The sequence below is a fragment of the Schistocerca americana genome, chromosome 6, assembly GCF_021461395.2.
Source record: "Schistocerca americana isolate TAMUIC-IGC-003095 chromosome 6, iqSchAmer2.1, whole genome shotgun sequence".
Taxonomy (NCBI): Eukaryota; Metazoa; Arthropoda; class Insecta; order Orthoptera; family Acrididae; genus Schistocerca; species Schistocerca americana.
Window position 1 is genome coordinate 288,724,580 of NC_060124.1, and position 10,000 is coordinate 288,734,579.

At 57.4% G+C, this 10,000-nt stretch overlaps 1 non-coding gene across 1 annotated transcript in view; it reads left to right on the forward strand.

Moving 5' to 3' along the window:
- Window positions 1–9,714: 9,714 nt before the first annotated feature.
- The window catches only part of LOC124621025, a 1,910-nt gene continuing 1,624 nt past the window's right edge, over window positions 9,715–10,000 (forward strand). Inside the window, exon 1 of the ribosomal RNA XR_006980516.1 lies at window positions 9,715–10,000. This exon is cut by the window's right edge and continues 1,624 nt beyond it. This is a non-coding gene — a ribosomal RNA (small subunit ribosomal RNA).

The window sequence follows — 10,000 nt, forward strand, 5'->3', positions numbered from 1 at the left end:
CCGACTAAGACAGCCATGGGCCCACAGTGCCCTTCTTTCGACCCCACCCACAAAGCCTGCATCCTCTGTCGACAACAGCACCCCAACGCCAGCGCCTCTGCCGCACGAAGTCGTGGACCGGCAATCACTCCACCTGCACCCGTTCGTGCCCCACCCCAACCGCCCAACTCGCAACTCCAGCGGATGAACGGCGGACTTTGCTCGCACTCGCAATGTGCAATCCACCCCTATAACGTGCGTTTCATGAAGAGTTATGTCCAATATGCGACTTTTTTTTTTTTTTTTTTTTACTTGATTGTTATTTTAAAGCCTGTACAGCAGGCAGGCTGTCAGCAGCATACTACGCTGCTCTTCAGCCATAGAAGGTACAATCAGCAAAAACAGGAGAAAAACATAAAAGTTACAAAACGGTGGGCAATAAACAGGAGACACAGAGAAACAAACACGGAGCCGTTCACACCCGACGAGAAGCCACACTGCAAACTGTTGAGACGACGCACAAACACTGAAGGAGACGATGGCACTGGTGAACGATGGAGTGTGACGGTAAACACTGAACACTAAACATGACGGCACACACGATACACTGATGGCGGTGATCTCCGGCGCGCGAATGTCCACTGAGCGTGTGCGAGTCCGGGGACCTGCCAAGAGGGCAACAGGGATGAGGAGGGGGAGAGGGGAGGAAAAGAGGATGCCATGGCTTAGGAAACGGGGACAGGAGGATAGGGACAGGGGAGGGGGGGGCCCGGGGGACGAGGGACGAGAAAAGGAGGAGGGAGGGAAAGGGGAGAGAAGGGAGGGAGGGTGCCCCGAGGAGCAAGCACAGGAGGAGGGTGGGAGGATCAAAGTCGGTAGGAGGGGTAGATGGAGGGGAGGAGGGCATCATCAGGGAGGGGGAGCTGGCGGAAGCCACCTTGGGAGAGAGTAAGGAGGGTGGAGAGATGGAGACCGGGTGGGACGTGGGAGTACAGGCGTGGCAGCGGGCGGGGGTGGGAGAGGATCGGGGAGACGAGCGGGTGAGGAGGATCGAGTTTACGGGAGGTGTATAGGATGCGTATCCTTTCGAGGAAGAGGAGGAGGTGGGGGAAGGGGATAAGGTCATACAGGATCCGCGTGGGGGAAGGGAGACGGATGCGATAGGCAAGGCGGAGAGCATGGCGTTCAAGGATTTGGAGGGATTTATAAAAGGAAGGGGGGGCGGAGATCCAGGCGGGATGGGCGTAACAGAGGATAGGGCGGATGAGGGACTTATAGGTGTGGAGGATGGTGGAGGGGTCCAGACCCCACGTTCGGCCGGAAAGGAGCTTGAGGAGACGGAGTCGGGAACGTGCCTTGGCTTGGATTGTCTGGAGATGGGGAGTCCAGGAGAGGCGACGGTCGAGGGTGACGCCAAGGTACTTAAGGGTGGGGGTGAGAGCGATGGGACGGCCATAAACGGTGAGATAGAAATCAAGGAGGCGGAAGGAGGGAGTGGTTTTGCCTACAATGATCGCCTGGGTTTTGGAAGGATTGACCTTGAGCAACCACTGGTTGCACCAAGCGGTGAACCGGTCAAGATGGGATTGGAGAAGGTGTTGGGAGCGTCGCAGGGTGGGGGCAAGGGCAAGGAAGGCGGTGTCATCGGCAAACTGGAGAAGGTGGACGGGGGGTGACGGCGGCGGCATGTCCGCCGTGTACAACAAGTACAGAAGGGGGGAGAGGACGGAGCCTTGGGGCACACCGGCGGAGGGGAAAAAGGTGTAGGAATCGGTGTTATGGATGGTGACATAGGAAGGACGGCGGGAGAGAAAGGAACCGATCAGACGAACGTAGTTAATGGGAAGGGCGAAGGTTTGGAGCTTGAAGAGGAGACCGGAATGCCATACGCGGTCATATGCGCGTTCGAGGTCAAGAGAGAGGAAGATTGCGGAGCGACGGGAATTGAGCTGTTCGGAAAGGAGATGAGTGAGGTGAAGGAGAAGATCGTCGGAAGAGAAGGACGGCCGAAAGCCACACTGGGTAACGGGGAGGAGGCGGTGCTGGCGGAGATGCTGGTGGATGCGGCGGGTGAGGATAGATTCCAGGACCTTGCTGAAGACCGAGGTAAGGCTGATGGGACGGTAGGAGGAGACGGCGGACGGCGGTTGGCCAGGTTTGAGGAACATGAGGATACGGGAGGTTTTCCACAGGTCGGGGTAGTAACCGGTGGACAGGACTACATTGTAGAGCCTGGCCAGGGTGGAGAGAAAAGAGACAGGAGCTTCACGAAGGTGACGGTAGGTGACACGATCGTGACCAGGAGCGGTGTTGCGTTTGGTGCGGAGTGTATTGATGAGATCCTGTGTGGTGATGGGGGCATTAAGGTCCGTGTGGGGAATGTTGTCCAAGTACTGGAAACCAGGAGCGAGGGGAGGGACAGAGGTATCAGTTCGATCGCGGATATCTGGGAAGAGGGAGTAATCGAACTGGGGATCATCAGGGATGGAAAACACATCGGACAGGTAGGAGGCGAAGTGATTGGCCTTACTAAGGGCGTCAGGAAAGGGGTGATCATCGTGGAGAAGAGGATAGTAGGGGGAGGGTTTAGTTCCGGTAAGGCGACGGAAGGCGGTCCAGAACTTGGACGAGTTTATAGGGAGGGTAGCAGTTAAACGGGTGCATGTCTGTCGCCAGTCCCGGCGTTTCTTGGCCGCGAGCAAATTTCGAATGTGTCGCTGTAGTTGCCGGTGGCGTCGTAGGGTGTCCGGGTCACGCGTGCGGAGGAAGGCACGGTAGAGACGACGGGATTCACGGAGGAGGAGGACGGCCTGTGGTGGTAAGGTAGGACGGTGGGGGTGGATGGCAACAGTAGGGACGTGGGCCTCCACGGCCTCAGACAAGGTCTGCTGGAGAAAGGAGGCGGCATGGGTGACATCATCAGGACGGCGGTAGGCGAGAGGGTGGCTATCGACCTGAGTGGAGAGGGTATCCCGGTAGGCATTCCAGTTGGCACGGGAATAGTCATGGATGTACTTAGGGGGAGGGTCATGACGAGGGTCGGGGCGGGGGCGACGGCCGTCTGAAATGGTGAGGAGGACAGGGAGATGGTCGCTACCAATAGGCTCCAGGACATCCACCGTAATGCGACCAAGGAGGTTGGGGGAGGAGAGGATAACATCGGGAGTGGAGTTGGATTCGGGACGAGTATGCTGGGGGATGGGGATGAGGTCGCCTTGAAGGGAGGAGAGGAACCGATGCCACCGCCGTAACTGGGCAGCGGAGCGACTATGGATGTTGAGGTCGGCGGCGATCACATAGGAGGAGAAGGTACGGTCGATGTGGGAGAGGAAGTCGAAAGGAAGAGGGGCGTTGGGGCGGACATAGATGGTGGCACAGGTAATGGTAAGGCCGGGGAAGAAGAGACTAAGGATCAGGTGTTCGGTGGGGTCGGGAAGGAGAGGCTGGAGCCGAACGGGTATCTGGCGGTGGTGGCCAATGGCAACTCCGCCACGCGCAACTGGGAGGGGATTATCGGAGCGGTGGAGGAGATAGGGGGAGGTGTGGATGGAGTGGTGGGGTTGGAGGAAGGTTTCATTGAGGAGGAAGGCATCCACACGGTGGGTAGCAAGGGTGTGCAGGAAGAGGTTCTTGGTGGCGGGAAGGGAGCGGATATTGTTGAAAAGGATACGATGCTGTCGCGCCATGATAAGGACTTAGACGAGGGTGTCAAGGCGGGAGAAGGTGAAATGGGCCTGGTTATTGGAAAAGGTGGCGTACATTTTAAGGTGGAATATGGAACGGGCGGCGAGGGAGATCTGTTGTAAGGTGTGGGGGCGCTGAAAGGGATGGACGTTTTGAAGGACAATGGTGAGGAACCTGATGATGTCCTCAGCAGTGGGGGGGGGACGAAGGGAATTGCCAGGAGGGGTGGGGGCGTCCAGGGGACGGACAGGTACGGTGAGTTCAGGAGTGGTGGGAGGGGGTCGGGCTTTGCACTTTTGGGAGTAGGTGGGGTGGGGGAGGCTGCAGGTATTACAGGAGGGAGGGGATTGGAGGTTGGGGCACTGCCGGAGGAAGTGCGCTTGCCGACAATGTGGGCAGGTGGGGGCCTCGCGGCACTCTGCTGTTGGATGTGCATTGTAGCGCAGACATCTCTGGCAGCGCAGGGATTGAGGGGGGGAACGGGAGGGGTCGACCTTGTACCGCTGATTGAAGAGGAGGGCACCCTCCTTCAGGAGACGGTCAATGGAGGGGGCGTCCTCAGAGAAAACCCGCATAAGGCGGGTGGGGCCGGTCGCGTTGAAAATGCGGCGGACCGCCCGCACCTCCAGGGTGGGATGGGCCTTCAGCTCCGCCAGCACCTCCTCCTCCGTGATCGACGGGCTAAGCCGAGTGATCACGGCGGTGAGGGTCGGCGGGCGACGCGGGGGTTGGGGTTGGCGGGTAGGAGATGGGGAGGGAGCAGGGGTGAGGGAGGCGTGAGGACCAAAACGGGTGATGGGGAGGCGGGAGAGGATGTCAGTATGGAGGGTTGGGCTGGGGGAGGAGATAAGAACAGAATCCCGTCTGGGAGTAAGGAGAGAGATGGGGACGCCAGGGAAATGTTGGCGGAGGAGGAGGGAGAGATTCCGGGCCTCGAGGAAGGAAGGATCGGGACGGGACAGGAGATATTTGTAGAGACCGGGTGGGGAGGAGGAGGAGGAGGAGGAGGGAGCGGGGCCTGGTGGGGAGACGTCCATGGCATTTTGGGGTGGGGATGGCGGGCGGGGTGGAGCCTTTTTAGGAGCAGAGGAAGTGGAGGCGCCACTAGGGCGTTTGACAGCGGCAGATGGACGGGTGGTGACAGGAGGGACGGGAACGATGGGGAGGTGGTGGGAAGGGACAGGTCCCGGCACGGACGCAGCAGGCGGCGCCGGAGATAGTGACTGTGACGGTGCAGGCGAATGTGGCAGTGATGGTGATGGTGACGATGATGACGGTGGTGGCGGTGATGGCGATGGCGATGGCGATGGGGAGAGCTGGGCGTGGGCAGTGGCCCGACGGGCCACCACCCTAGCCGGAGCTGCAGTGACAGGCTGGGGGAGTGGGGGGAAAGGATCAGAACGAGAGGAAGAGGCGGGAGATGGGGAGACAAAGAGCGAGGGCGAAGGGATAGAGAGGAGGGGAGGGATGGAAGGAGGGGGGTGGGATTGGGCACACCAAGTGATAGTGGTGGAGGCGGCGGAAGGGGACGTATACACGATGGCGGTGGTGGTAGTAGTGACGGTGGTGGTGGGGGCGGACATGACGACAAGAAGAAGAAGAAAGAAAAACACAGCACTAAAAGGACAGGACACACACTGGGGGACGGCGACGGCGACGGCGACGGCGACGGCGACGGCGACGGCGACGGCGACGGCGACGGCGAGAGGCAGGGACGCTGCTGCCGCGGACGGGGCCGGGGCGGCGGCGGCTGCGGGGCCGGGGCGGCGGCGGCTGCGGCTGCTGCTGCTGCTGCTGCTGCTGCTGCTGCTGGCTGGACTGCTGCTGGCTGGACTGCTGCTGGCTGGACTGCTGCTGCCACCGGAGGGCTGGCTGGCTGGCTGGCTGGCTGGCTGGCTGGCTGGCTGGCTGGCTGCGGGACCACTGCTGCAGGCCGGGACCGGGAACTGCTGGCTGGCTGGCTGGCTGGCTGGCTGGCTGGCTGGCTGGCACCTGGAACCCCTAACACTTCGATTAGCGCGAAAAAGGCACAATCGAAGGGCGGTAACCTTGCGGTGTACCGCCGGAGATGTGCAATATGCGACATTCCCGCTGTCCATATACATGAGCTGCGAGCTGTACCACGTACGAGCTACAGACGCGATCGCGTTGCTCTCTGTACGAATGCAGATGCTCAGCGGCAGCTAGGAGGCGCTCCATCCATGTCGGTACCGGTGAGCGTTGCACTCGCAGTCGCAAAAACGTACGGCAAGTATATTACTCGGAAGAGTCAATGACAGTCCAAGCCCCCCCTGCGTGGGAAGAGTCTTCCTAGGCCATGACCCACCGGAAGGGCGCAGCGTCCCCCACCCCAGACATGTGACGTCACACTATCGGTATTGACGACTAGACTGATTCCTTATAATCATTTGCCATACACCGGTGGAAGCTGCCGAGACGAGTAACTACGTGGCGGCCTCGCCGTGTCACTAATGTACAGAGATACAACAGTTTCGACTGGAACCGGATGAAACGTATACACGGCGCTGATTAGTAATAGATAGAGCCATCAAAATACAGATAATGTATACAACTGTCCGTATACATGCTGAAAGACTCTGCTCACAATCACAACCACACGTCAGCCAGACACTCTTATCACGCACTACTCTCTGCCTGTAACAGGCACAGAGACAATATGTAAGCACCAGCATGGAACAACACCCAGTGCATCCTCTCCGCCACATTAGACAATCCACACTATCATAACCAGACCGGGAGGTCCACTCACAAAACAGAATATCCCACCCTTCCGACAACCACCATTGCTCAGCTAAGCCACCAACACCCACACATGTCCTACACAGGGGTACACCCAACATCACAATACTGCCTCCTGTCACAGCACACAAACAATGGCAGGAATGAAAGACACAGGTCTGCCACAAGCATGGAATCAGAGCGCCGCCTGTCATGAGCCAAAGGTGCACCCTGACATGGCAAATCAGATGATGCCGCAGTCATTTACTTACGATAATCACAATCAACAAACCGGCCCCCCCCCCCCAAAACACCTTTCCTTACAACAATGTGTACCTTAACCTAACCTGTATTGTGCCTTAACCTAACCCGTATTGTGCCTTAACCTAACCCGTATTGTGCCTTAACCTAACCCGTATTGTGCCTTAACCTAACCCGTATTGTGCCTTAACCTAACCCGTATTGTGCCTTAACCTAACCCGTATTGTGCCTTAACCTAACCCGTATTGTGCCTTAACCTAACCCGTATTGTGCCTTAACCTAACCCGTATTGTGCCTTAACCTAACCCGTATTGTGCCTTAACCTAACCCGTATTGTGCCTTAACCTAACCCGTATTGTGCCTTAACCTAACCCGTATTGTGCCTTAACCTAACCCGTATTGTGCCTTAACCTAACCCGTATTGCGCCTGAACCTAACCCGTGTTGCGCCTTAACCTAACCCGTGTTGCGCCTTAACCTAACCCGTGTTGCGCCTTAACCTAACCCGTGTTGCGCCTTAACCTAACCCGTGTTGCGCCTTAACCTAACCCGTGTTGCGCCTTAACCTAACCCGTGTTGCGCCTTAACCTAACCCGTGTTGCGCCTTAACCTAACCCGTGTTGCGCCTTAACCTAACCCGTGTTGCGCCTTAACCTAACCTGTGTTGCGCCTTAACCTAACCTGTGTTGCGCCTTAACCTAACCTATGTTGCGCCTTAACCTAACCTATGTTGCGCCTTAACCTAACCTATGTTGCGCCTTAACCTAACCCATATTGTACCTTAACCTAACCCATATTGTACCTTAACCTAACCCATATTGTACCTTAACCTAACCCATATTGTACCTTAACCTAACCCATATTGTACCTTAACCTAACCCATATTGTACCTTAACCTAACCCATATTGTACCTTAACCTAACCCATATTGTACCTTAACCTAACCCATATTGTACCTTAACCTAACCCATATTGTACCTTAACCTAACCCATATTGTACCTCAACCTAACCCATATTGTGCCTTAACCTAACCCATGTTGCGCCTTAACCTAACCTATGTTGCGCCTTAACCTAACCTATGTTGCGCCTTAACCTAACCTATGTTGCGCCTTAACCTAACCTATGTTGCGCCTTAACCTAACCTATGTTGCGCCTTAACTCAACACACGTTGCGCCTTAACCCAACACACGTTGGGCCTTAACCCAACACACGTTGGGCCTTAACCCAACACACGTTGGGCCTTAACCCAACACACGTTGGGCCTTAACCCAACACACGTTGGGCCTTAACCCAACACACGTTGGGCCTTAACCCAACACACGTTGGGCCTTAACCCAACACACGTTGGGCCTTAACCCGCTCTGTAATTGTCATACGACGCGTTAAATTAGTGTAGTGTTGCCTAACTGCAACCCCCGCAATATAGTTTGCCACTCGCACTGCCCGGTCCCCAGAGTATCGCTTCATGTTAAACACCTTGCAGCTATACACTGTAATGCGGATGGCAGCAGGACGTACATGCTCAATGCCCTTCGCAGTTGTTCATTGGCATTCGCATGGCGAAGCACAGCCTACGTTGTGGTACGGCTTGTGTCAACTGTCCGCTGATGTTGTACGTCCAAATGACACACTGTACTGCACATTGGTCCTCATGTACTGAATGATACATCGTGGTACATGTGTGACCGTACCACGACTGCGCCTACAACGGCGAACCATACGGTCCAAATATTGTGCACTCAGCTACGTGTCGTCTAACTATAAGAGCTGGATTGCAGTATGGTATGCCGTGGAAGGCGATCAGCATGAGCCGTCTGTTGATGTAGTGGCGCGTGTTGTCAGACGTAGTCGTCTCTTCTCTCACACCGTGATAGCATGGTGCACTGCGTTCCACATCTGCGACATGCGACAGAGGCCGGTTGACAGTCGTTCGCGCAATGGACATCGCATACGTACGGGGGCCACCTTCCACGTGTTCGCGAAGCGTGCACATGTTGTTGCGTGTATGTGGGCAGACATAGTGTGTCGTGACACCTGACACAGGCATGCAACAATCGTTGAATTTGCAAATGGCGATGGACGTCTACGTTTGCTGGTGACGTTACGCAAATGAACAACTGGTAAACCGTTGTGGTGCGGTTGTTCTCGCTAGAGGTGAATCAGTGATGGCGACGATCGGTTGAGCTACCAACCGGTTGTTTCAGCGATACCCACCATGCCCACGAACGTGAATGGCATGTGGGTGTGAAGCGATACGCGGCGGTGGCTGGGTGGGACCGTCCCCGGCCGGTGAGGGGGGGCCTCCCGGCGTGCTGGCCGCGCGGTGCGTGGGCGCACGCGCTACAGCCGGCTGGTGGGGGCGGCCAGTGGCAGGCGCGCCGGCCGACGGAGGCGGCAGGCGGCGCAGCTGCGCGCCGGCGCACCCTGCACGCGGCGCCGTGCGGCCAAAGTAGGTCCTCGCGGGCCCGGTGCGAAGCGCGGTGGACATCTGCAGTGTGCTGGTCCGATTGAGGACTGTGTGCGCTGAGGATGCGCCGCCGCCCGGCGCTCGGCGCCGCGACGCCGTCTGCTGCTCGGTCGCCTCTGCGGTTCTCGCAGGTGGTTTGTATCGCAGCTGTGCGGACGTGTTGGCGCGTGCGCTGTGCTGGGAGAGTTCGCTTCGGCACCCAAGTGGGGCTTTTGTCCTTCTGTGGCGCTGGCGTTGGAGCTGCCGGCCACCGTAGGTGGCGCGTGTTGTCTCCCGCCGGCAATGCCACGACAGCACGCTCCCGGGCCTCTGTCGGCAGCGGCAAGCTCAGTTGGGAGCACGGGTGGTCGCACCTAAAGCGTCTACTCGCCAAACTCCGGGCGATTGCGCCTCTCTCGAACCCGACCAAGTACTTAGGACGGCGCTGCGCGCCGCCGGGACCTGAGAGGGTTTCGAGGTGTATTGTGCAGGGGAGCTCAGCCTCCTCCTGTTTGCAGAATAATTGAGCGGACGCTTGCGTGTTCGCGCGGGCCCCCGGGACACACTCCCGGGCGGCCGGCTGCTCAGCTCTAGTTGACGCAGCTCCCTGGTTGATCCTGCCAGTAGTCATATGCTTGTCTCAAAGATTAAGCCATGCATGTCTCAGTACAAGCCGCATTAAGGTGAAACCGCGAATGGCTCATTAAATCAGTTATGGTTCCTTAGATCGTACCCACGTTACTTGGATAACTGTGGTAATTCTAGAGCTAATACATGCAAACAGAGTCCCGACCAGAGATGGAAGGGACGCTTTTATTAGATCAAAACCAATCGGTCGGCTCGTCCGGTCCGTTTGCCTTGGTGACTCTGAATAACTTTGGGCTGATCGC